Source organism: Miniopterus natalensis, chromosome X (genome assembly GCF_054644295.1).
Source record: "Miniopterus natalensis isolate mMinNat1 chromosome X, mMinNat1.hap1, whole genome shotgun sequence".
NCBI classification, from domain to species: Eukaryota; Metazoa; Chordata; class Mammalia; order Chiroptera; family Miniopteridae; genus Miniopterus; species Miniopterus natalensis.
Window position 1 is genome coordinate 24,307,554 of NC_142103.1, and position 27,415 is coordinate 24,334,968.

The window sequence follows — 27,415 nt, forward strand, 5'->3', positions numbered from 1 at the left end:
TTCACTTTACTCACAGTACTGGTTGAACTTCAATTTTAATCATCTTGGACTTTCAGCAACTTTGTACACAAATCAGCTTCTACCATCATCTTTAAAAATTTGCAAGTGGCATTTATATTAGCCTGAAAATTTGGTCCCTTAAGGATAGTCATTAGAAAAAGCAAACAACCTAAGTTTTATTAGAAAATTTGTGAACATTCAAAGCATCCATTAAGTGTCACTGATCATTCTAGTAACATAATTTGGTAGGATTTTGAATGAAAATGAGGTAATAACCAAATAGGCTATTTGAACCAGATTTTTTTTCCATTAAAAATAGAATGCTTAGTGTTTGTAATATTCATGCCATTAACTATTGCCAACTGTGGCATTAAATGATGGCTAGCTTTTCCTTTCTCTTCTCCACAACTTACTGCAAACAAAATGTCCACAGCTTGGACCCTGAATAAGAAATGTTATTAAATAAAAACCCTTGGACATTCAAAACCTAAACTCTTGCTCACTTGCATTACACTCCATATGCAGTAACCAATGTGCATTGCAGATGGGTCAGCCTATCAGTAAATTGACAGATGGGACCTGCCCAAGTACAGAGAAAAATTTTCATCTGGCTAACATAAATAACCAAAGAATGTTTTTATATTTACAAAATCTAAATTATTGAGTTCAAAAGCAATTATATTAATACAACTTTATTTTCAAATCAGCGTTTATTTTCTTTGAGTTTGAACTTATCAATAACTCAAAGTTCTTTTAAAAATTAACTTTGTTTTTAAAATTTGTAAACTTATTTTTAACAACAGTCTTATTTTTTAAGCTTTCCAGTAGGTGCTTAATAAATACAGAAGTGACATAAAGGCCACCATGATTTTCCAACTGGATACGCTGTTGGTGGCTTTTGACAGTTCTATTATTATTTATCAAAGATTCTCCACTGTCCATCTGCATCTGAATATAGCCAAGGCTCCTGGAAGAAGTGTTGATAGAGCCCAAGGGGGAAGTTGCTATTCATTCTGGAAAGGTGACCCAGCTGCCTAGGTCCCCTGAGCCTCTGGTATATGCCAAATGAGCTCCTAGTGTAGTAATCCCATCTGTGATCTAAATGTATCCAGAAACCACCCACTCATCTCTTCCTATTAACTAATGTGCTCACAAAGAAGTATTTTTCCTACTAAAATATAGGGATTGCTTTCAGAGCCATCAGCCATGATTGTCATCTTTTTCATCATCATCATCATCATCATCATCAAAATTATAAGGATAACATATACCAATGAGATAATAATAGTTGTACCATTTATAAAGTATTTACTCTGTGCCAGGCATTGTGCTAGGTATTTTATATATGTAGTCTCATTTAATATTTTTAGTCAGGTATAAATATCATACCATAAATTTTGCCCTTTGAAAGTGTACAATTCAGTGGGTTTTAGTATATTCACTAAGTTGTCCAACCATCACAACTATCTATTTCCATTACATTTCATCACCCTGTCTCATTTAATTTTCACAGTAGCCCTGGAGAGTAGGTATTTATTTTAAGTGCCATTTTACAAATGAGGAAACAAAGATGTAGAGAGGTTAAGTGATTTGCCAAGTTCCTGCAGCATGTAAGTGGTGGAGCTAAGAATCAAAACAGATCTCTCTGGCCCCAAACCCACACATTTCTTTGTGCATCCCTGATGGTACCATGGTTCGTTATCATTTTCATAAATAGGGACACCAAAGGGGAAAAAATTAACTTTCTTGTTCCTCTCTTCTACTTCCTGCCTTCCTATCCTTTGTCCCTCAAGGGGTTGATGGCTTTGATGTCCCTAGCAACCACCCTCCTCCTGCCTGTACCTCCTTCCTACCCACACTAATATATAGCACACAGTTCCCCAGTCAAAATCTGCTCTCAGCTAGTGACATTAATTTTCATTGAAGGTCTAAAAGACTTATAAAACCTTAATTTGTTACATCTTTTTAGACCTTTTTTTTTTCTTTCTCTTTTTCAATATGTCTCCATTGATTTTGGAGAGAGGAAGAGAGAGGAAGGGAGAGGGAGAAAGAGATAGAAACATCAAGGACGAGAGAGTCGTCATTGACCACACACCACACACCGGGATGCAACCTGGGCACAAGCCCCCACCGGGAATTGAACCTCGATCTCCTGGACCCTAGGTTGATGCACAACCACTGAGCCATGCCCGGTGGGGCAGGCCTGCTTTTTAAAAAAAAATATCTTTATTGTTGAGAGTATGACAAATGTTGTTATCCCCCTTTTTCCTCCATTGTCCCCCTCCACCCGTTTGCGCCCCTCCCCAGGCCTTCGCCACCTTACTGCCTGTGTCCACAGGCAATGCATATATGCATATAAGTTCTTTGGTTAATCTCTTCCCACCCTCCTCCCCCCTTCCCTCTGAGATTTGTCAGTCTGTTCCATGTTTCCATGCTTCTGGTTCTATTTTATTTGTCAGTTTATTTTGTTCATTAGATTCCACATATAAGTGAGGTCATGTGATATTTGTCCTTTGTTTAATAGTTAGACTTATTTAGCATAGTGATATGAACAAAACTTTGGCAGCAAGCTTAGATTTTAAGTTCTGGTTTTGGTTTCCCAATGCTAAATGTGTTACTCTGGGCAGTTAACCCCTGTGAGCCTCAGATTCCTCAGCTATAAAATGGAAATAATAATAGTACATATGTCATAAGACAGTTATGAAAGCTAAATTGCACATGCATGCTAAATGTATAATGCAATACCTTGAAAGAGAGTACATGCTCAGTAAATGGTGGTAGTTATTTTGGTGGCATGGGTAGAAAGAGGGATTATAGAGTACCCATCAAGTTATATGGCCTAGAACCTCCCTAAGCTTCCGGCTCACAAGGCAAACTTTGATAAAAAGTGTTTATTTTGCAAGGAAGTGAATGATAGTGTACCAGGTAGTATACCAATCAAGTTAGATAGTTGTTGCAAATTCTTGCCAGTTTAATCAACTAAAAGCATAAAGATTACTTCTGGCATTAAATCTCTTTAAGAAGCTACAGTGATTCCCTGTTTTCATCAAAAAAGTAAAAGTTCACTTGTCCTGTAGGATATTGAGCATAGCCAGGAGTTGTCCAGGGTCAGGCTGGGTCTGGCCTGCCTGATAAGGTCAAGTAGTCCCGGCAGACCTATGTGGTTAGCTAGAAGCCAAAGGCCCAAATATATTTGAGAGTATAATGGGTTAATTTAAACTTAGCAGATTGGGATGAGAATTTGGAATACAGATTTCAAGCCAGGTTATCTGTTTAGGGTTTAAATCAATTCCAACTCCCAATCCAAACATGGATAGGGTGACCAGTCAGCAAAGGTCCAAACAGCAGGATGCCACTACACAATCTAAGAGCAAGTACCAGAGAACTGAACTTGACTAATACTAATAGTTCCCATGAATTAATATTTACCTTATACCATGCACTTTGCTAAGGGCTTTACTATACATTATCTAATTTAATTCTTATAACAATCTTATAAGGGTGAGTTATTATTATCCTCCCCATTCTAAAAATTAAGGAAACCAAGGGTCACAGAGCTGGAGAGTGGTGAAGCTGGGATTAAATCTCAGATCTGTTTGGTTCCAATATACATACCCTCAACTACTACACTATAATAATGCCTCCCAAACACTAGAGTGCAGCTGGTAGGGCACACACTTGGAGACTTGGACACAAGGATAAAATTATCCTAGCCATAAAGCTGATTTGGTGCTTAGCCAGAGAATTATTAACGTGAGGGTCATGGTTTTTTCCTACTGTGTGATGTCAGGAGTACACTAAGAGTCTGAGGTGGGGCTGACACAATCAGGGAGGGGCTATGAGAGAGTCTGGGTTGGACTGAGGCAGATTACTGCAGTGATTTTTCCTGGTTTTTATTTATCTTACTCCTGCACAAAAGTTAGATAGGTGTGTCCTGAAAATTTTGTCATGATTACTTTACATATTCTAATTTTTAGTGGTCACAAATAGAATAATAGTTCTTACCTTTAAATTTCTTATCTGCTTCACTTGATCTATAAAGAAAATGCAACAAGCAGGAAGAAATGCCTGTTTCTCCCTTAAAGACCTCTGTAACTTTCTGATAAATTAAAGGAAAACAGTTCTTCTAAGAGGTGGCCCCATTTTGCAAGGATGGAGTCTGGGTGCTACAGAAAGAGCCTATGCAGGAAATAGCTGAAAAGTGTAACAGTGTTAAGTGGGTGGCCTCAGTTGGAAGTTACCTTGGTCCTTTTGGAGGATGGATAGTTGCTGTGAGCTCCCTCTGAATGTTTTATCCCCTCTAGTGGTCACTGGGAGGAGGAAAGAATGGTGGTATAAGTGGTGCCCACTTTTTACTGTAAATGCAATCCTGAATGTAACATCCAAAGAAGATCGCTTCCTTAAGAAAAATGTTATAATTGCAGCTATGTTTTATACCAAGAACACTGTATAAAATAAAATATGACATACAATTTATCATATTAGCAAAAATACAATTACAGTAAGACTATAATAATTCTAAATAATAAAATTAAGGCATGTACCTTATAATGGGCATAGATACACTCTACACAATGATTATAAAAGGGGCTTCTGCTGTATCATCTTTTTCATCTAAAGTTAAAATGCCATCTAAAACAAACAATACAATACACATTGGCTAAACATTTTATTAACATGTTTTCGCCTTTTTAGATTTTAACTTTAAAGTTCTTTCCAAAGTAATCTAAGTTCTCTCCACAGAACCATTTATAAAATAAAGGGCTATGATCACCCAGATATTTTTCAAACCGTTTCCAAATGTATCTTCAAAATTAATACTGGCAATTTTCTTTCCCAGTTAATCCTTTCTGCATTTTGGCAGTATGTATTAATTGCCTTAAATATGTTCAGATCCTTTGATCCAGTAATTTTACTCTTATAAATTTAATTGAACAAAATAATCAAAGCAGTACAGAAATATTACTGTCTTAAAGTATTCATCAGAGCCCTATTTTTAACATCATAAAATGGGGAAAGCCTAAATGTCATACAATAGGTGAATGGTTAAGTAAAAAATATATATATGGTATATCCCTTGCAGTGGAATATCATATAGTTACCATGATGTTTCTTTGAAAAATGTTTAATGACTGGAAAAATTCTTATGATATAATGTTAAGTGAGAATTATGGGAAACAAGTATTTATACACTATGATCACAGTTTGTATTGATAATAATTATAATACATATCCAACTTTTACAAATGACTGAAAGAACATACACTTAAAAATTACCAGTGGTTATCATCAAGAGGTAAAATTATGGTGGAAATGTTGGACAGGCAAAAGAAGAGGAGCCCACAAAAATAAGAAAGTATTCTTGCCCTGGCTGGTGTTGCTCAGTTGATTGGAGCATCATCCTGTGCACCAAAAGTTTGTGGGTTCGATTCCTGGTCAGGGCATGTGCCCAGATTGCAGGCTCCTTCCCCAGTGCAGGCACATAAAGGAGGCAACCAATCAATATTTCTCTCTCACATGGATGTTTCCCTCTTTCTCCCTCCCTCTCTCACTTCCTCCTTCTTCTGTCTCTAAAATCAATGAAAAAAAAAGAATATTTTAAAATAAGGTGTTAATGAGAGCTGCAAGAATGAGGTGACAGCTGGGTAGCAGAGCCAGGTAGCTTTTCTTAGGAAGAGGCTTGAGTCTATTCTGTGTATGAGAAGGTAGACTCAAGTCAGGTGATCAATCATCCTGGTTCGCCTAGGTCTAAGGAGTTTCCTAAGACATGGCCAAAATTGGGAAATTCCTGTGCAAACTGAGATGAGTTGGTGACCCCAGACTCAAGGAAATTGAGACTGAGAAATAGGTAGTGTCATGACCAAAGTAACACAAGGAACAGAGCACTAAACTGGGAGTTCGAAGGACATAATTCTACTCCCTGTTCTGTTGTTTCTAGCAAGATAAATTAATTTAAGGCTTAGTTAAGGCTATAAACACTTACCTTGCTTGTTCACCAGATTGTTATGCAAATAAAATTAAATTATTCACAAATACGCCCGGCCGGGCGTGGCTCAGTGGTTAAGCGTCAGCCTAGGATCCCGGCGATCAGGGTTCTATTCCCGGTCAGGGCTCATGCCCAGTTGCGGGCTTGATCAATGACTCTCCTCATTGATGTTTCTGTCTCTCTCTCTCTCTCCTTTCCTCTCTCTGAAATCAATAAAGATATATTTAAAAAAAATTATTCATAAATACAAGGGATTACAGTAAAAACAAACATTTACTAGGTGCATACTATGGTGCTTAGGGCAAAGTTCTAAGATCAGTGGAGTATTAATAAGTCCAAATTTATTGAATTTTGGTAAAGTCTAAGTAAGATTATATGTCTAAATAAATTAATAAACACTCATTAAACATTATCTCTGATGGTTATAATGTGATTGATTACTTGTCTCAGTTTGAAAATACCACACCACCTAATAGCAACTCTATGAGATAAGAACTTCTATTAATGCTCCCATTTTACAGATGAGAAAATTGTGGCTCAGAGAGGTTAATTGCCTTGGTTACGTTTATACAGTCACTAAGTGACAGGGTTGTTTGTCTCTTGGTCCAGCACTCTTTTCCACGTCATTAAATTGCCACCCAGTAAAAAGAGTTTTTGATACGGGTAGAGCTGACTTCTTTTTTCTTTTTATTGTTGACTACCTTTTCCCTACCTACATCTTCAGTGTAGTCAAAGCCTACTCTTGGACTAAATAGAGGCTGCCAGGGAACATTCTATGAGACATTTGGTTAGCAATTCTCAGATAACTTCAGGATCCTTTTGAAAGGCTGTAAAACAATTACAAGGTCTACAGGACATCTCTCACAGGTTAAGAATTAGTCGGTAGTGTTCTGGTAAATATTTAACCACTGGCTCTGGGAGAAGGGAGAGAAGGACCCTGATTTGTAGCATGTGCAGGTATCCATGTTGTAAATACTTCCACTAGGGCTGATTTCAAACTACCAGTATGATGGGCTGCTATAAACTAGTGCTAGCCAGTACAAGCCAGTGCATACCAGTTCCAGCACACCACTAGAAGCATAATGCTAACTTTGACTGGGTTGCTTTCCTGAGTTTATATAAATTCAGTGAGAATTAAAGTATGGGCATTATTCAGGGAACATGGTTTTAATACATGAAAAAGGGAGGGAGATGGGTTTAGGATATTTGAGACTATAGGAAAAATGAAAAAAAGGCCCAGAGGAACAGAGAAGCTTCTGGTTACTTCTTGAAAGTCCTGGTCTGGGATCCCATGAAACCTCTCAGTAAAACCAAAGATAAACCTATGATATGTATTAGAGAAACTTCATTGTACTTGTCACAAGCTTTTAATTTTCCCACCAACTTTCTATTTTGAACATTTTCAAATCTTTAGAAAAGTTAGAAGAAAACAATGAGCATATCCACATATACCCTTCACCTAGATATATCAATTTTTAATATTGTTCATAATAGTTTTATTACCTTATTTTTATGAACTATTTGAAAGTTAATTGCAGATACTTTGATTCTTCACCCCTAATTACTTGAGTGAGAATCTTCTGAATACAAGGGCACTCTCCTCTATAACTACAGTATAGTCAACACACTCCGTAAGTATAAATTGATACAATGTATAGGTATAATGTCTGCATTCAAACTTCCCAAATGTTCCAACAATGTCCTTATCGCTTTGGGTTTTTTAATGCAGAATCTAATAAAATATGCATTGCATTTAGTTATCAGTCTCTGGTCTCCTTTAATCTAGAACCCCAGACCCCCTTTTTTTCTTTTCGTTTTTTTGGGTTGGTTTTTGTTTTTGTTTTTTTCTTTTGGTTTGTTTTTATGATACCAACATTTTTGAAGATTTCAAGCCAGTGGTTTTGCAGAATGTGTCTCAATTGAATTTGTCTGATTATTTCTCATTAATACATTAAGGTTAAACCTTTTTGTTTCCTACAATGCTATGTCCTTCTCGGTGCCTCTCAACAGTTGGAACATGATGCCATTTTTTCCGTTATTGGTAATGTTCAACTTAATCATTTGGTTAGGGTGGTGTCCAACTTATTTCTCCACTGCATTGACACTTGTAAAGGTTTCAGTTGGTGTGAACATCCTATTCCAGAAGAAGCTTCTTTATGCTGAAAGTATAAGTTATATGGTTCACTGCGAAACCATGAGTTGTAAAGCATTTTCCCTAAATAACAGAAAAAATTAGAAGATGAGATTTGTTTTTTAAAAAGCTGACACTAAGCATCTTAGCCAAATTCATGAGCCAAACTCATGACAAGATATCTTATCTAAATAAGGGGTTTCTTATCTAAAATGTGAACCGTTAGTGGAGACTTCTGCCTCAGTCTATACATATTTGTATCCCTAGAACATAGCCGAGTGCCTAGGCTACAGTAGGTATTCAAGGAAAGTCTATTGAATAAGTTTATCTCCAATTGTACTGCCTGAATGAAGGAGAAAATAATCTCACTAAACAAAAAAATGTGCTTTATGTTGTCAACTGGCACCAGCTGGAATTGATTTGGCTGCCTGAGCACCACTCTTCTCATGGGAAATGACAGAGCTTTCAGTTTCCATCCAGGTATTTGACTTTACTCGGGTGCAAGTCAAGCCTCTGGTTATTCTAAAAATCTTAGCTTCTCTATATTAAAGTCAGAAACTGCTCTAAATAAATCAAGGATCATCTCTGTATTTGTTAGGATTAAACTTGGCTGCAAATGACAGAAAACCCGAAATAGCAGTGGGTTAGACAATACAGCCATTTATTTCTTTCTGATGTAAAAGTCCATAGTTCTGGCCAAGATGGAGTAACTGGGACCGGATTTACTCTCTTGCCTGAAACAAGTGGAAAACCAGACAAAATGAAAACAATAGCCTTCAGACATTGAACACCAGGCAACAAAGAACAGTGATCTCTGAGAGACAGGAAACAAACAAGGTGAGCCCTATCATTGTCCCAGCTTACTGCCTGGGGAGAGGTCCCAGGCAGTGATGCAGAGAGTGGAAACCTAGGCAGGGCCAACTGGATTAGGAGGAGCCAGAAGGTGGAAAAACCAAGGCAGCTAGAATTTGCAGGACAGAGTACTGGGGGAAAGAGCTGCAACAGAAAGAGAACTCTAGAGATCTGCAGTATCCTCCTTGAATCTTCTGCTGAGTACTGATCATCACATGTATATAAGGCCAGAAAAAGCACCACCTAACATGAGCAGGAGGAACAATCCTCAGAGGTCACACAAGACTAGGAATAGACTGTTCCCACTAGCCAGAATTGAAAATCTCAATTCACAGAGCATCAGAGTATTCAAAAGGGTCTTGTATCAGTAGTGGTGCCAAATTAGTCCTACATTCAAGGCTGCTCTAGACCTGCTTAATAAAGCTTAAAAACAAGCCTTGAAAGGATCAAATTGTTCCCAAGTAACTTAACTGTGTTCCAGAATTATAGAAATACAAAATATCCATCATCCAACAAGATAAAATTCACATCCAATATCCAATTGAAAACTAAGAGGCATTCAAAAGAAGGAAAATACAACCCATAATAAGGGGAAAAAATCAATCAATCAAAGCCAACCCAGAAATAATACATATGAAAGGATTAGTAGACAGTCTTTTAAACAGTTATTATAATTAAGAAGCCAGAGGAAAGACTGAGCACATTAAATAAAGACATGAAAGACATTAAAAATTCCCCAACAGAACTTCTAGAAATGAAAAACTCAATGCCTGAGATTATATAAAAGTCCATGTAGGCAGTTGAGGGCTTGTATGGCAGGTCCATGATAACAAGGGTCCTTTTGTCTTATTGTTCTATCATTCTCAACATATAATTTCCAATTTATGGTCCAAAATGGCTGCACTGGCTCCAGCCATCATATCTTTATTCCAACCAGCAGATTGGAGACTAGGGGAAAACAGTATGTTCCTCCATTTAAAGACATTTAGAAATCACACAACATCACTGTCTCTTATATTCCATTGGCCAGAACTTAGTCTCAGGGTCACACTCATCTGAAATTGAAAACAAGAATTGTAGCCTTTATTCTGTGTGTCTAGATGCCCAGCTAAAGAGTTATCACTTAGTGAAGAATGGGAGAATCAAAATGGGGGGACAACTAGCCATAACTTTTCAAGTTCAAACCCATATCAATGCAGGAGAGGTTGTGATCCAGTTAGAATAACATGACTTCTAGCTTAGAAATGATGAGACTGGCCCCACCCCAGCTGGGTTGCCATGGCGAAGGAGGACGTCTTGCAGCACTACACAGTCTCTGACCCCCCAACTTACCCCAAGTACTAAACTGAGTGCAAGGTGACCTCGCAGTTCATCTCAAAGAGGGACCCAGAGGATATCACAGAGGCAGTGGTCTAGAAGCAGTAGAGTGACTTCAGCAAACTGCACAGAGACATGGCCTACGCACATTGAAACCACTACCACCACCTGGAGGAGTTCCTAGTTTCCCCCTGGAGCCCAGGTGTTTGACAGATTCAAAGCCTCTGTGATTGAGGAACGGTGAAAACAAGATGGGTACTTGCTTCACTTCACTGTGCATATCTCTGCACTCAGCAACAGCTCCCAACTCAAGGAGTTCTTCCAGGGTGGAGAGGTGACACAGCCCTCCAAGGTGTCCAGAGACCTGCACATTCTGCCACCCCCTCTGATCCCCACACTTCCCCCTGAGGAGTTCTGGCTGCCACCTGATGGGTCCTAGTTGCCCCAACCACTCCCTGTAGAGAAGAGGGGACTTGAGGAGTTGGAGGTGCCAACAGAACACTGCCATCCAGCCCTTCCCAGGAAACTCTGGATCTTTTCTTTAACTGTGGGAGCACCAAGGAGGTGTCTAGTTCCCCTGCCCAAGGGAGGCCACCTCACTGAGATGAACTTGCCCTCTTTGACTCTTTCTCCAAGGAAGGGGTTGAGGGCCCCAGTCCTACCCACATAGGTGACCTGACAACAATGGAGGCAGAGTCTGACAGGCTGGAGCAGGAACCGTGGAAGATAGGACAGCAGGAGGAAGAAGAAAATGAGGAAGGAGGGCCCACCCCTGCCTATCTGAGAAAAGCCACAGAGCTGATCAGTCAGGCCCTGCAGGACCAGAATGCAGGCGCCTACCCTGCAGCTCTATAGGGTTACCAGGAGGTATGCACATCCTGCTTCAGGGAGTTCCTGATAACCCATTGCCTGCCCCCTGGGAAGGTGTAGAGAAGAAGGCAGCCAAGTACCTAAAGTAGGCAGAGGAAATCTTGCACATGCACCTGTCCCAAGTTCCATCCTGAGAGGGAGTGGACACTTCCCCAGGACTTGAGCTCCAAGCACTGCCAGCCACCCCCTTCTCTCCCTGGGGCCTGGCCTATCTCCTGGCCTTGTAAATCCAAAGGCCATTTCTGTATGTAAGTGGACAAAGAATGAGAAAAATAATGACTTCTCAGCTCCCTGACCACAACCATAAGCATGGAATCAAGGACTCACACTTCTGATCCTGCTTGTCTTTTTTTTTTTTTTTTACTTATCTTTATTGTTGAAATTATTACAGTTGTCCCCCTTTTTCCCCACTTACCCCCTCCAACCCACACCCATCCCCCCAGGCCTTCACCACACTATTGACTGTGTCTATGGGTTATGCATATATGCATGTAAGTTCTTTAATCTCTCCTCACCCACCCACCACCGACTACCTTCTGAGATTCGTCAGTCTGTTGCATGGATATATTTTGTTCATTAGTTTATTTTGTCCATTGTATTCAACATATGAGTGAGATCATGTGATAATTGTCTTTCTCTGACTGGTTTATTTTGCTTAGCATAATACTCTCCAGGTCCCGCCATGCTGTCCCAAAGTGTAAGAGATCCTTCTTTTTTATAGCTGCATAGTATTCCATGGGGTAAATGTACCACACTTTTTTATACACTCATCTACTGATGGGCACTTGGGCTGTTTCTAGATATTAACTATTGTAAATTGCACTGCCATGAACATACAAGTACACAGATTCTTTCTGATTGGTGCATCAGGTTTCTTAGGATATGTTCCTAGAAGTGTGGTCACTGGGTCAAATGGCAGTTCCATATTTAATTTTTAGAGAAAACTCCATACTGTTTTCCATAGTGGCTGCACCAGTCTGCATTCCCACCAGCAGTGTATAAAGGTTCCTTTTTCTCCAAATCCTCGCCAGCACATATCATGATACTTCATTGTGGTTTTAATTTGTATCTCTCTGGTGACAACTGACATTGAGCATTTTTTCATGTGTATCTTGGCCATCTGTATGTCCTCTTTGGAGAAGTGACTATGCAGGTCTTTTACCCATTTTTTAATTGGATTGTTTGTCTTCCTTTTGTTGAGTTGTATGAGTTCTTTGTACACTTTGGAAATTAGCCCCTTATCAGATACATCCTTGGCAAATAGATTCTCCCATACTATGGGTTTCCTTTGTATTTTGAGGATGATTTATTTTCCTGTGCAGAAGCTTTTTAGTTTGATGTAGTCCCATTTGTTTATTTTTTCTTTTGTTTCTCTTGCCCTAATGGATGTATCAGTGAAAATTCGACTGCTTGAGATGTCTGTGACTTTACTGCCTGTTTTCTTCCAGGATGTTTATGGTTGTGTGACTTACATTTAAGTCTTTTATCCATTTTGAGTTTCTCTTTGTGTATGGAATAAGTTGGTGATCTAGCTTCATTTTTTTGCATGTACCTGTCCAATTTTCCCAGCACCATTTATTGATGAGACCGTCTTTACTCCATTGTATGCTCTTGCCTCCTTTGTCAAATATTAACTGGCCATAGTGGCTTGGGTCTATTTCTAGGGTCTCTATATTGTTTCATTGATCTATATGTCTGTCGTTCTACCAATACCAGGCTGTTTTCATTACAATAGCTTTGTAGTACAGTTTGATATCTGATAAAGTGATCCCTCCCACTCTGTTCATCTTTCTCAAGATGGCTGGGGCTATTCAGGGTCTTTTTTAGTTCCATATAATTTTTTGGAATATTTGTTCTAGCTGTGTGAAATGTGTTGTTGGTATTTTAATAGGAATTGCATTGAATCTATAAATTGCTTTGGGTAGTATAGACATTTTAATGATATAAATCCTTCCAATCCATGAACATGGTATATTTTTCCACTTTTTTGTATCTTTCTCTATTTCTTGTTTCAGTGTCCTGTAGTTTTCCGAGTACAGGTTTTTACATCTTTGGTTAAGTTTATTCCTAGGTATCTTATTTTATTAGTTGCAATGGTAAATGGTATTGTTTTTTTAGTGTCTCTTTCTGAGAGTTCATTGTTGGTGTATAAAAATGCCATCGACTTTTGGATGTTAGTTTTATATCTGGCTATCTTGCCAAATTCATTTATCAAATCTAGTAGTACTTTGATGGAGTCTTTAGGGTTTTCTATGTACAATATCATATCATCTGCAAATAATGAGTTTTCCTTCCTCCTTTCCAATTTGGATACCTTTATGTTTTCTTCCTGTCTGATGGCTGTGGCAAGGACTTCCAGTACTATGTTGAATAAGAGTGGTGAAAGTGGACATCCCTGTCTTGTTCCTGTTTTTAAGGGAAATGGTTTTAGTTTTATACAATTGAGTATGAAAGCCGTAGGTTTATTGTATATGGCCTTTACTATGTTGAGGTATGATCCCTCTATTCCCACTTTGCTGAGAGTTTTTATCAAAAATTGGGGCTGGACTTTGTCGAATGCTTTTTCTGCATCTCTTTTTATGATCATATAATTTTTGTCCTTCATCTTCTTTAGGTGATATATTACATTTATTGATTTTCAGATATTATACCTACCTTGCATCCTCAGAATAAACCCACTTGGTCATGGTGTAAGATCTTTTTAATGTATTGCTGGACCTAGTTTGCTAGTAGTTCATTGAGGATTTTAGCATCTATGTTCATCAGGGATATTGGCCTGTAATTTTCTTTCTTTGTAGTGTCTTTATCTGGTTTGGGGATTAGGATGATACTGGTCTCATAAAAAGAGTTTAGAAGTTTTCCCTTCTGTTGGATTTTGTGGAATAGTTTGAGGAGAATAAATGTTAATTCTTCTTGGAATGCTTAGTAACTCACCTATAAATCCATCTCATCCAGGAGTTTTGTTTGCTGGGAGTTTTTTGATTCCTGCTTGAATTTCATTAGTTTGTATTAGCCTATTCAGGTTCTCCGCCCCTTCCTGATTCAGCCTTGGAAAATTGTATGCTTCTAGGTTTTGGCCATTTCACCCATGTTGTCCACTTTGTTGACATATAGTTGCTCATAGTATTTTCTGTATTTCTATTGGGTCAGTTGTTATATCACCTCTTTCATTTCTGATTTTATTTATTTGGGTCCTCTTTCTTTGTTTCTTGGTGAGTCTGGCTAAAGATGCATCAACCTTATTTATCTTTTCAAAGAGCCAGCCCTTGGTTACATTGATCTTTTATGTTTTTCTTTTAGCCTCTATTTCATTTATTTCTGCTCTGACCTTTATTATTTCCTTCCTTCTACTTTCCAGAGGCTTTTCCTGCGGTTCTCATTTTAGTTCTTTTAGTGGTTGTGGTAGATGGTTTAGTAGAGCTTTTTCTTGTTTCTTGAGGTATGCCTGTACTGCTATGAACTTTCCTCTCAGGACTACTTTTGCTGTGTCCCATAGATTTGGGGTTTTTGTCTGTTCATTTTCATTTTTCTTCCAGGAAGTGTTTGATTTCTTCCTTGATCTCATTGGTAAGCCATTCATTTTTTAATAACATGCTATTGAGCTTCCATGAATTTGAATATTTTTGAGTTTTTTTTTTATAGTGGTTGATTTCTAGCTTCATGGCACTGTGATCCGAGAAGATGCTTGATATGATTTCAATCTTCTTGAATTTGTAGAGACTTGCTTTGTGCCCTGACATGTGGTCTGTTTTTGAGAATGTTCCATGTGCACTTGAGAAGAATGTGTATTCTGCTGCTTCAGGATGAAATGTTCTGTAAATGTCAGTTAAATCCAATAGATCTAGTGTGTCATTTAAGGTCTGTGTTTACCTGTTGATTTTTTATCTTGATGATCTGTCCAGTGCTGACAGTGGGGTGTTAAAGACCCCCACTATGATTGTGTTGCTGTCAATCTCCCCCTTAAAGTCCCCCAAGAAATTTTTTATATATTTAGGTACTCCCATATTGGGTGCATATATATTTATAAAGGTTATTTCCTCCCGTTGAATTGATCCCTTGAGTATTGTAGAGTGACCATCTTTGTCTCTTGTTATGGTCTTTATTTTGAAGTCTATTTTTTTAGAAATAAGTATTGCTACTCCACCTTTTTTTTTGTTTGTTTCCATTTGCATGTAATGTTTTTTTCCATCCCTTCACTTACAGCCTCTTTGAATCTTTTGCTCTCAGGTGGGTCTCTTGTAGACAGCATATATTTGGGTCCTATTTTCTTATCCATTCAGCTACCCTATGTCTTTGATTGGAGCATTTACTCCACTTACATTTAAGGTTATTATTGCTATATACTTATTTAATGCCATTTTCCCCCTTTATGCTGATGTACCTTTCTCTCATTATTTCTTCTTTTTCTTATAGCAGTCCTTTTAGCATTTTTTGCAATGCTGGTTTGGTGGTACTGAACTTCTTTAGCTTTCTTTTGTCTTGGAAGCTCTTTATTTCACCTTCAGTTTTAAATGATAACCTTGTGGATAAAGCACTCTTGGTTTCAGGTTCTGGCTTTTCATTACTTTGAGAACTTCATGCCACTCCGTTCTCGCCTGAAGTGTTTCTGTTGAGAAATCTGCTGTCAGCCTTGTGAGACTTCCATTATAGGTCACTGCTTGTCTCTCTCTTGCAGCCCTTAATATTCTCCCTTTGTCCTTAACATTTGCCATTTTAATTATGATGTGTCTTGGAGTGGGTCTCTTTGGGTGCCTATTGTTTGGAACCCTCTGTGCTTTCTGAGCTTGTATGGCTTTCTCCCTGGCCAGGGTAGGGAATTTTTCTGTCATTATTTCCTCCACCAAGTTCTGTATCCCTTGCTGACTTTCCTCCCCCTCACATACCCTTATGATGTGGATGTTGTTTTGCTTTATGTTGTCCCAAAGCTCCCTTTGACTGTCCTCATGCTTTTTAAGTGGTTTTTTTTTTTTTTCTTTTTGCTGCTCTGATTGTTTTTTGTATTTTATTTTTTAAGTCAATTATTCTATCCTCTGCTTCATTGAGCCTGCTTTTAATTCTTTCCAGCATATTCTTGATTTCAGATATAGTATTCTTCATTTCTTCCTGGTTCTTATTTATCATATCTAGCTCTTTTTTCATGCTTTCACTAAGTTCCTGGACCTTCCCCTTAAGTATCTTATGGTTCTCATTAATTTTTTTGAGCATCTTTATAACCATTACTCTGAACTCCTTTTCCGATAACTTGCTTAACTCCATCTCATCAAGGTCTTTTTCTGGTGATTTTTCCTTTTCTTTAATTTTGGAGGTTGTTTCTTTCTCTCCTGATTTTAGTGGCTCTTAGTGTTTTATATCTGTATATTAGATATATTTGCTGCCTCCCAGTGTTGAGGGGTGGGATTTTGTAGTGTATGTCCAGTGGAACCCAGAGGTGTGTTTTCCTTATACTCCTGAGCTATTTGCTCTAGGTGTTTCCTTTTTGTGGGTGTCCCTTTTGTGGATTCTTTGGGCTCTCCTGTTGTGATTGGGTCTAGATTGTTGTTGACTAGTTCTTGAGAGACTCTCCCCTGAGGTTGGATAAGTGTGTGGCTCAGCCCCAACCACATTGTGTGACTTGTTTTACGGGTGCTGGCAAGGCAAGATAATACACATCCAAACTGCCACCAAATAAGCAGTATCTTACAAAATATCCTGACAGTCACAATGAAAGTATCGCAAGTGAAAGTAGAATTGGGAGAGTGAAGGAAGAATTCAAATGTTAAAGCAAAAAAAAAAAAAAAGAAAGAAAGAAAGAAAGAGAGAGAGAGAGAAAGAAAGAAAGAAAGGAAGAAAGAAAGAAAGAAAGAAAGAAAGAAAGAAAGAAAGAAAGAAAGAAAGAAAGAAAGAAAGAAAGAAAGAAAGAAAGAGAAAGAAAATATAAAGTGAAAGAGACAGAGAGAAAAGGATATTATTGCTAATAGTATGAAAAAGTGAAAAAACAATAATAAAATAAAATGAAAAGTAAAAAATAGAGAAGCTAATGGGAGATAAAAGGGGCAGAGAATAGATTCTGAAAGAAGGGCCAGGAAAAAATTAAGGGTGGAGCATTGAAATAGGAAAATAGTTAAAAATAAAAAATACAATAAAGAGACAAACAGAAACAAACAAACAAAAAGACAGGAAGACAGAAGGGAGAAAAAGAAAAGAAAGAAGAAATAAAGGGGAAAAAAAGCTCTGCCAATGGAACAAGAAGAGAGAGAGATAAAGCAAGGGCAGGGAGGAATTCCAGTAAGAGATATGGGGGATACAATAGAGAAAAGTAGTAAACTTATTGGTTATAATAATAATATCTCAGCAATTAAGCAGAGAATATCACTAAAATTTTGATAATTGAACAAAATACAAAACAAACAAAGAAACAAAACAAGCAAGGGTAAGCAAATTTTTTTTAATTAATTAAAAAAATTTTTTTTAATTTAAAAATTTTAAAAGATTAAAAAAAAAAAAAAGTAAATCAGGTGAGTTTCATCTGGGCAATTTATGCTCTCTGACGCTCACTGTTTTGAATGCTGATTTTGGGTCTCCTAGGAGGTAACTGTGTATCAGCCAATGTCAAGATTTGTCTAGGTTTGGCTCTGTTATCCTTTGGTAGTTGGCTGGTCTGAGGCTCTGTGTGGGCCACCTCCACTTGTCAGCTATTTTGCCTCCCCCTTGTGGTTGCCTGGTCTTACTTCAGACTCTTCTGAATAGTCTTTAGGGTGCAGGCCAGCTAGTGTAGCTTGGGATATTCCTCCCTTTAAGTAGAGGTTTCTCTGTCAGGCACTCACTGTCAGGAAGTTAGCCTCTGCTTCAAAGCCAGCTCCTCAGTTTCTACCCTATCCTCCAATTCTAGTTCCCCATACAGTAGACTGCTGCATTTTCAGATTGACTTTTGTCTGTTTCCTTTTCTGTATGTGCGGTTTCAGCAGCCTGGGTTCAGTGGGTTCGATTAAAAAAATACTCTGGTGAGCACTTTGCCTGCCCAGCCCCGAGAAGGGGTTTTAAGGTTTTCCTCCAGTTCCCAAGCAATAGTCCCTAAGAGTCTTATTCTTGTCTTGTTTTCCTGTGAGCTGGTCTCCCTTCTCCCTCAGGGGTGTGCCCTATGAGGGATATCTGGGGCTTCAGTGAGATGAATCAGCCCCTTTCCTGTTGGGGATGGTCCTCCTAGTCTGCAGGAGAAGTAGACCTGCTCTGCCTCTCCTTTCCCAGATCTAGTTGACTGGTCACATGGGGCCCTTATTTAAAATTCTCCACTATACAGACACTAATTTCAGCTTTCGCTGGTCTGTCTCCCCAATGCAAGCCGGTAAGGTGGACGTCCATTCAGCAATCAAAAACTCAAAAGTGCACAAAACAACACAGGGGAAGAGAACCTGCCCTGTGAGGTCCCATCGACCCCGTGCCTTGGTACCAAGCAGGAAAGGTTACAAAGTAAGCCCCACACAGCTCCCCTGTATGGCTGATCTCAGTAAATGTGGGGCAGCTCCTTGCACTCTAACCCCACTCCCCACAGGGTGGATAAAAAAAAAAGCCAGTTAGCTCTGGTAGCTCAAGTCCCTATCTGCCCTTCTGTCCACTCTGGACCCTCTCTGGTGTCAGGAGGGCTCTCATTCCCTTCCCTGCACCACACAGATCAAATGCTTTCTTGGATTATACACAATGCCTTACAGGAAGGCAGAGGTCTCTGTATGTAGCTGCTCAGTGCAGCCCTCTTGCCCCTTTCTATTTGGGAGCCACACACTGTGGGACAGCCTTTCCCACTGTCAGCAACTGGGGTGAGAGAGACCTGTGTCATCTGCCACCATTAGGTGCATTGTTTCACTGCAAGGCACAGTCCCCTCCTTGCAGGCACACTGTTCCCCTGGGTCCTTCTGCCACCTGCGCACAGGCTCTCCTTCCCTTTTCCTCTGCTCCAGGTTTGAGATCTCAGATTTTGGATGCCAGTCCATGCTCCCAAAGGGAGGGAGCTTTGCAGCCTCTAACCCTAAGGGCTTGGAACCCAGCACAGGGTTCAGGGGGGACTCCCCCTTTCTACAACTCCCCTCTCTTACCAGACTCTATGATGTTTCTTCAGTGCTCCTTACTCAAAATATGTCCACTCAGGCATATTTCTCTGGTTTTCCACACTGGTTATGCAGTATTTTAGTGGTAAATCAAGTCTGTGGCTGGGAGTAAGGGTGCTCTGCTTCTTCTCACAGTGCCACCATCTTCCCAGCTCTGCCTTGTTTTTTTAATTGTTTTTTCTCTTTGGCATATAATTGAGTGATTTTTTTTCTACCCTGTCTTCTAATTCACTGATCTGATCTTCAGCTTCCTCTAATCTGTTGTTTGTTCCTTCCAATGTATTCTTTATTTCTGCTTTCATTCTTCATTTCTGACTGGTCATTTTGCATAGATTCCACATCTTTTCTCATGCTGTTGAGCATCCTGATACTCATTACTCTGAACTCTATATCTGATAAATTGTTTATCTCCATTTCATTTAGCTCTTCTTCTGGAGAATTCTCTTCTTTCATTTGGGGCTTGTTTTTTTGTTTCCCCATTTTGGCTGCCTGTTTCAATTTGTTTGTATGTATTTGGTAGATATGCTATGACTACCAGTTTTTCTCTTGTGCAGGCCAATTTCAGATGCTGTTTGTGTCTAGCCCTGAGTATCCTGTTTGGAGCTATCAGCAATCCACAGCTTGTGGCTCCCTCTTCTGAAGCTTGGTGTTTTTGGAAAGGACCAAGATGTGCACCAAAGTCTGCTTTTCCTAGCCTCAGGTCCAGACACATATCAGGCAAAGACTCAAAGCACCCAGAGATTCACCTCTGCCTGCAGGCTGATTGTTATTCTCAGTCTCTTAATGATCTTCATGCTATAAACCACAGCAAGGTGTAAATTCCACAGTGTGGGGTGAGAGGTTTTCCAACAGGTGAAGCAATTGCTTCACACCCAGGCAAAATCTACCTGGATGGTAAAGGTCTGCCTGAGAAAGATGCCCTCTGCAATATGGGGGAATGACACAGCACAGAATTCCTGGGTGCTGCCCCCTGAGCTCTATCCCCAGAGCCACCAACCCTGGATTCTCTGCACACAGCTCTAGTCTTCTCTGTTCTCGCTCTGCCAGAGCCTAAAGTGTGTTGCTACATTCAAAATTTTGTGCTTTGGCCCTTTAAGAGGGTTCCTGCATTTCCAGTGGTCTCTTCCTAGCAGACAGAAAACCCACTGCTTTTCACTACCAGATGTTATGTGGGGACCTTTCTCAGTTCTGCTGCTCTGGGCTGGGGAGCCATGCTTGGGATTTACAACCAAGGGTACTCAGTGGAAACCCCCTACAGCTGAGATATCCTTCCAGAACTTCAGCTGCTGCCTGTGCTATCCTGGCCAGCTCTCTTGCACTTACGCATTTCTTAGCAGGACATAAAGCAGTCCCCACTTTATGTCTTTGGTTGTGAAGGTTTTCTCCAGCTAGCCTTCAGTTGGTTATTCAAGATGATTTTTCTATATTTTAGTTGTAATTCCAGTTTGGTCCTGGGAGAATGTCAATGTAACTTCCACTTAACCTACTGACATCTTCCTGCCTGTCTCTATCTTGATGTGTGAGGAGTAGATTTGGTCACTACACTCTCTTTTACCCATCTGGAACTGTGGCCTGCAGCCAAATCTGGCTCACTACCTTTATTTGTAAGATCTGTGAGCTAGAATGGTTTTTACATTTTTTAATAGTTGAAAGAAATAAAAAGAATAATGCTCTGTGACAGGTGAAAATGACATTAAATTTAAGTATTTAAAAATAGAATTTTATTGGAACACACACAAAAAATAATGAGACTACACCTCAGTGTTTTTGATTGTCAAAAATTAAAAATCTTAAAATACCAGCAGTATATTTCACATACCTAGAACAAACATTTCAAAACTTTATATGGAACCAAAGAAGACCCCAAATAGCTGCAGCCATCTTGAGAAAAAAGAACAGAGTGGGAGGGATCACATTACTGGACTTCAAACTGTATTACAAAGCCACTGTAATCAAAACGGCCTGGTATTGGTACAACAACAGGCTTATAGATCAATGGAACAGAACAGAGACCCCAGAAATAGACCCATGCTGCTATGGTCAGTTCATATTTGACAAAGGAGGCAAGAGTATCCAATGGAGTAAGGACAGTCTCTTCAATAAGTGGTGCTGGGAAAATTGGACAGATACATGCAAAAAAATGAAACTAGACCACCAACTTTCACCATACACAAGAATAAATTCCAAGTGGATAAAAGACTTAAATGTAAGTCACGAAACCATAAAAATCCTGGAAGAAAACATAGGCAGTAAAGTCACAGACATCCCACATAGTGGACTTTTCACTGATACATCTCCTAGGGCAAGAGAAACAAAAGAAAAAATAAACATATGGGACTACATCAAACTAAAAACTTCTGTACAACAAAAGAAAACAGCCTCAAAATACAAAGGAACCCCACTGCCTGGGAAAACATATTTGCCAAGGATGTATCTGATAAGGGGCAAATTTCCAAAGTGTACAAAGAACTCATAGCACTCAGCAAGAGGAAGACAAACAACCCAATTAAGAAATGGGCAAAGGCCTTGAATAGACACTTCTCCAAAGAGGACATACAGATGGCCAAGAGACAAATAAAATGCTCAATGTCACTAATCATCAGAGTGATGCAAATTAAAACCACAATGAGGTATCACTTCACACCTGTCAGAATGGCTGCCATCAACAAATCAACAAACGACATGTGCTGGTGAGGGTGTGGAGAAAGGGGAACCCTAGTACACTGCTGGTGGGAATGCAGACTTGTGCAACCACTGTGGAAAACAGTATGGAGGTTCCTCAAAAAATTAGAAATGGAGCTGCCTTTTGACCCAGTGATTCCACTCCTAGGAATGTATCCTAAGAATCCTGAAACATTCATCAGAAAGAATATATGTACCCCTATGTTCATAGCAGCATAGTTTACAATAGTTAAGATCTGGAAACAGCCCAAATGCCCATCAGTAGATGAGTGGATAAAAAAGCTGTGGGATATTTACACCACAGAATACTATGCAGCTATAAAGAAGAAGAATCTCATACCTTTTGGGACAGTATGGATGGACCTAGAGAAAATTATGCCAAGTGAAATAAGCCAGGCAGCGAAAGACAAACATCACATGATCTCGCTTATACGTGGAATCTAAAGAACTTAATAAACTGATGAACAGAATAGACTCAATGACATGGAAGCATAGATGAGACTGACGAATGTCAGAGGGATGGAGGAGGGTGGGTGGGCAGAGGGGGAGAGAGTAAAGAGTTTATACGCATATATATATGCACAACCCAAGGACACAGACAATGGTGGGGAGAGGGACTGGGGAGGGGGATGGGACAGGGTGGAGCAGGTCATTGGGGAGAAAAAGGAACATCTGTAATATTTTAAAGAAAAATAAAATTAAAAAAAAAAATTAAAAACCTGATCAATTTGTTTTGGTGGTGGTTTACTTTCAGCCCCCATACTTCCATATACTTTTGAGTTTATCTCAAACAAACTGCCAGAGTTGCTCCATTTCCCCAGTCAGTGACACCAAACTGGAGTTGGAGTTTAACATTTTGTTTAACTTATGCCTATGTTTATCCTGGCCAAAAAAACAGGGTCATTCAGTGTGTTTATGCCCTAGTCCTAAAACAGCTAACTTTATTTCCTAATAAAGTTACAACACCTGCAGCTGAAACAAAGTTTTTTGAGGACATCGATGCTCTGGAACCCCAGTCCCTTCTCCATGGTGGAGAAAAAATTAGCAAATGATAGATGCCATCTTTTCTATGGACCATGTAACTCCTACCCAGATCTCCTTTTGATTGGCCATACAACTATTCCTAAATCTCAAATACCTTGGTTATCACACTTGTTGAACATTTTAAACAGTCTTTCAGTATTTCTGAGGGCATTATTGCTCTCATAATGCCAAACTGGATGCTATAATTTTCAAGAGATTGTGAGTGGATGTGCAATTGATCTGTTTTTGTCAGACAAGAAAGTATTGCTGAAAAATGGCAGTTTTTTTCAAGATGCCAACCAAGTGTATGGCTGGCTCACTGAATATTCCCTACAGAGCACTTGTGCTAGCTCCGTGCCCTGTCTTGAGCAACTCAGACCAAAAAATCTGTAGGAATTCAGGCCTAAGTGCTTTCCAGTTGCTAATCGTTTTGGTTGCTTTAACAGCCTTCTGCTCAAACACTGCAGTATTATATGTCTGCTTCCCCCCCATACTCTCCTCCTGTAATTACACTGTTCTCTATTATTAGTATCACCACTATCATTCTTTACACCAAATAATAGTGATTTTTGAAGCATAACATTCATAGGGGTTTTGTACAGCAAACTAACAACCTAGAGAATTGCTTTGTGGAAGAGGCTGGGATGCAACTTACAGTGCTGATTTGGACAGATTGTGACCTCAGGGTAAAACTCTTTTCCTTTGGGCTCTGCTACTATGAACCTCTCCACAGAAGCCACAGTAGAGTATATTCAGTAAACACAGTCACTTACTGCTGTGCCCTGCTTAATTTGACTTCTCATTGGGCATCCAGTAGACCCAGAGTATATACCATCTGGGCCACTTTGGGAAGAGCAGATGGTTTTGACTTGAAAAAATGCTATTTTTCAGGTACCATTCTGTTTTCAGTAAGCCTTTGTTGTTTGGATACAATAAAAGGTAGGGGTGGAGTGTTGATGCAAAGGGAAGATAACTCATGGAATTGAGTTGGTATTCTCACCCAATAAGAAATGGATATTAAGAGGTTAAATTGTTTTCCCGGTGAAAGTGAGAAGTAATCCTTTGTTAGGGGTGGAGACGTGTTTGAATCTTCATGCTTTATGAGCTCTGAAAATTAGAACTTTGTTACATTTATTTTAACTAACCATTCATTGACCATGCATCAAAAGATCAGAGTGAGTACATGAACCGTCAATGACTATTAACACTTTAAATTGCAAACTTTTGCTACCTGAGTGCCTGTCCTTCTGACTCCTCTTTTTAATTTATTTTGAAAACATAACATTCCTCGAACAGGTTGGCTCCGGATGTGTAAAGTGTTTGGATCCAAATCATGAATTACCCCAAATGAGGCAAATCAAAGAGTTTTTGTAATCTTAAAGAAAAATCTTCTTGAGAGTTTCACCCAATAATGTATGAAAAGAAAATTCAGCTTTAAGTCTTTGTATCTTTCTTTTTCGTGGATTAAACCTAAAGCACAAGAGCTATTTGTCCTAGTGTCAAGCAGGGCAATAGAGCAGTATTAGCAAATCAATAAATATAACACTAAACCTATTGAACGTTTTACATTTCTTTCTGCTTCTGCATTTTGGGTTTCTTCATCCCATTCACATTTCTCTAGTGCAACTCTTCTTCAGATGTTGTCTTATATAACCCAAACATCTTTTCAAAGAGCAAATTAGTATCTAACAATCTTCCTCGCCCAGCACCCTCTCCTAAAGAGGCTCTATTGGCCCTGGCCAGGTAGCTCAGATGGTTAGAGAGTCGTCCTGATACACCAAGGTTGAAGGTTCAATCCCTGGTCAAGGCACATACAAGAATCAACCAAGGAATGCATAAATAACCAGAACAACAAGTCTCTCTCTGTCTCCCTCTCTCTCTCAAATCAATAAAACAAATTTTAAAAAGGTATTCATCAAAAAATAAAGAAGCTCTATCTTCCTCTCAAGGCCTCTTTTTTTCTTAGAAGCCTGTGTCTAATACATTCTTGTCACTTTGTATGCCATTGTCATTGTAGATTTTATAGGTTTTTTTTCAAGGGCTCCAGCTATAAAACAGTGTCCTGCCATTCCCTGTAATCAGTATGTCAGATTCCACAGTGGTCAGCTGCAGGTATTGATGAGGATAAAATGATAATCTTTGAGACTTGCTTTCCTCTCAAAATTTTAGAGGGCCTATGGCCAAACAAGGATGTTTGTCTTAAGGTACAGATACCCTGGGGTCAAAATTCCCTTTTAATCAACAGGCACATAGCAAGTATTTACTGAACACCTATTAAGTGTACAACACTGAGCTAGGTGCCGAAGTATTATGCTTCTCTAACTGATAGCCACAGCCGTAGCTTTTAAGCCAGCTCTCCCTGTCCCTGGAGTTATAAAGGAATCTCAGAAGAGAAGAATATTAATAACATTTTCTACCAGATTAGAAATATAAGATGAGCATGGCATGGTCCCCATCTTGGATGATGTTCTATTTTCAGCTTAGGGAAGGGAAAAAATGCACTGCAAAATCTAAGAATAAACCATCCACCTTAAGAACCATCAAATTTTAAAGCTAGAAAGGACCTTTAGTTATCACCCAGTACAACTGTGTTTTCAAACAGTCAAGCCCTAAGATTCAGCAAAGTGCTACAAACAAAGGCTGCCTCTCTGCTCTTCTTTCCTCCACCCCTTTTAACCAGTGGCACTGATTTGACTTTATATAAGATTTTGTATATGTAACAAAGATGCTATAGCTTTCAAAATTTTTCAAGCCATAAATCTAGTCCTACCCTCTCATGTTACAGATGAGGAAGCAGAGCTCCAGAAAGGGAAAGGAATTCGGTTGAGGTGTCACAGACAATTAGAAGCTACAAAGCCTCAGTTATCTGATTCCAGTGATCCACTTCTCCATACCACCAATCAATCTAGTAGCAGACACTTCTAAAATACCACAGTGGCCTACTATCTTGGAAAGAGCCACTTGTCTTAAGAGCAGTAGTGCCGGGCAGGGTGTGGCTCAGCGGTTGAGCATCGACCTAGGATCCAGGCGATTGGGGCTCGATTCCCTGTCAAGGTACATGCCCGGGTTGTGGGCTCGATCAGTGACTCTGTCATCATTGATGTTTCTACCTCTCTCTCTCCCTCTCCTTTCCTCTCTCTGAAATCAATAAAGATATATTAAAACAACAACAAAAAAAGCAGTAGTAAGTTGCTTTGGGGTGTCCTAAGGTAAGTGCTTAGGTCCTGAGTTACTGTATGGGGGAGCAGAGAAAGGAGAGATCAGTGGGGGATACTGTTTAGCTTTCCATTTTGCTAACCCCAAGTGGGTCCTTACACTTCAGAAGGGTATAAGAATACCTAGCTGGTAAAATTGTGAGGATTAATTGAGATCATGTCTGTAAAGTATCTAAAACATAGTAGGTGCTAAATAAAAGGTAAATCTTAATAATATAGCTATTTATTTGGAACATAAAGTCATATATTTTATTGATGTGCCTCCCAATTATTATATAGGCAAAGAAAACCAGTGTGAGTCAACCTGGTTTACCAAATGAATGCCAATTTCATATATCATTTGGTGGAGTCAAGGCACAGCCTTCACTTCCCGGGCAGCCTAGTAATGTCTGGCAATCCTAGTGTGCCCCACTGTGCCAGGACAGAAAGCTAAACAAAGGGTGTGGAACTAGGTTTCTTTTAAGCATAAGCTTGGAAAATACTGTTCTTTGCTTTGCCACTCATAACCTGACTGGCATATATGGAGGAGAAAATTGTCAAAGGGACAATTGTTTTTCTTGAATAAATTCAACTCTCAAAAAAGCTCAAATGAAATTTCTTCACTTGGAATTAACATACTCATACATTACCACAAAGAGACCTAAATAGGAAGAACCCTCTGTTTCGTAGAAATGGCCCGGAAGGCATCACTGATGGCATTGCCTGTTTTTATAGAACATTTGCTTCATATTTAGTGTCTGAGTTTGGCTGGGAAATTTTCTGAGGTAAAGGTTACATTTTGGGCTTGAACTTCAAAGCTTCATTTGTTTGCATCCTCATCCCAATCCCTGTCCCACACAGTTGATTTCCTTCTAAAGGCATATGTGGTTTCCTTTGGATTTCTGACTTAGATACTTCAATTCCAGTGTTCACACTCTGCTAATTCCCCTTGGATTAAAGCTCTTCTTCTCTCAATTACTTTATCTTATCTGAGCAATGGTCCTGACTTATTCAAGGTTAAGCAATTTACCTAAGATTTCCCAGCTAGAAAGTAGCAAGAGCCAATAGAACCTAAGCAATATGACCTTAGAGTTTGGGAGCTTAACCCCTATGATCTATTGCTCATGAATTTCAAAAGCAAGAAGGATCATCTCGTGGCTAGTGGGATCACAAATGATTTTGCAGAGGAGATAGCAATTGGCCTTGAAGGATGGGTAGGATTTTGGCAGAAATGAAGCAGTGTAGTAATATGAATGTGCCATATAGGTAGAAAAGCACAGGG

General features: G+C 39.2%; 1 protein-coding gene and 1 pseudogene across 1 annotated transcript in view; both read left to right on the forward strand.

Annotated features, from left to right (window-relative positions):
• COL4A6 (collagen type IV alpha 6 chain) overlaps window positions 1-27,415 on the forward strand; it is a 289,590-nt gene that overhangs the window by 128,160 nt on the left and 134,015 nt on the right. The gene's annotated exons all lie outside the window — the stretch shown is intronic.
• Window positions 10,248-11,290, forward strand: LOC107526172 (sorting nexin-15 pseudogene; annotated as a pseudogene).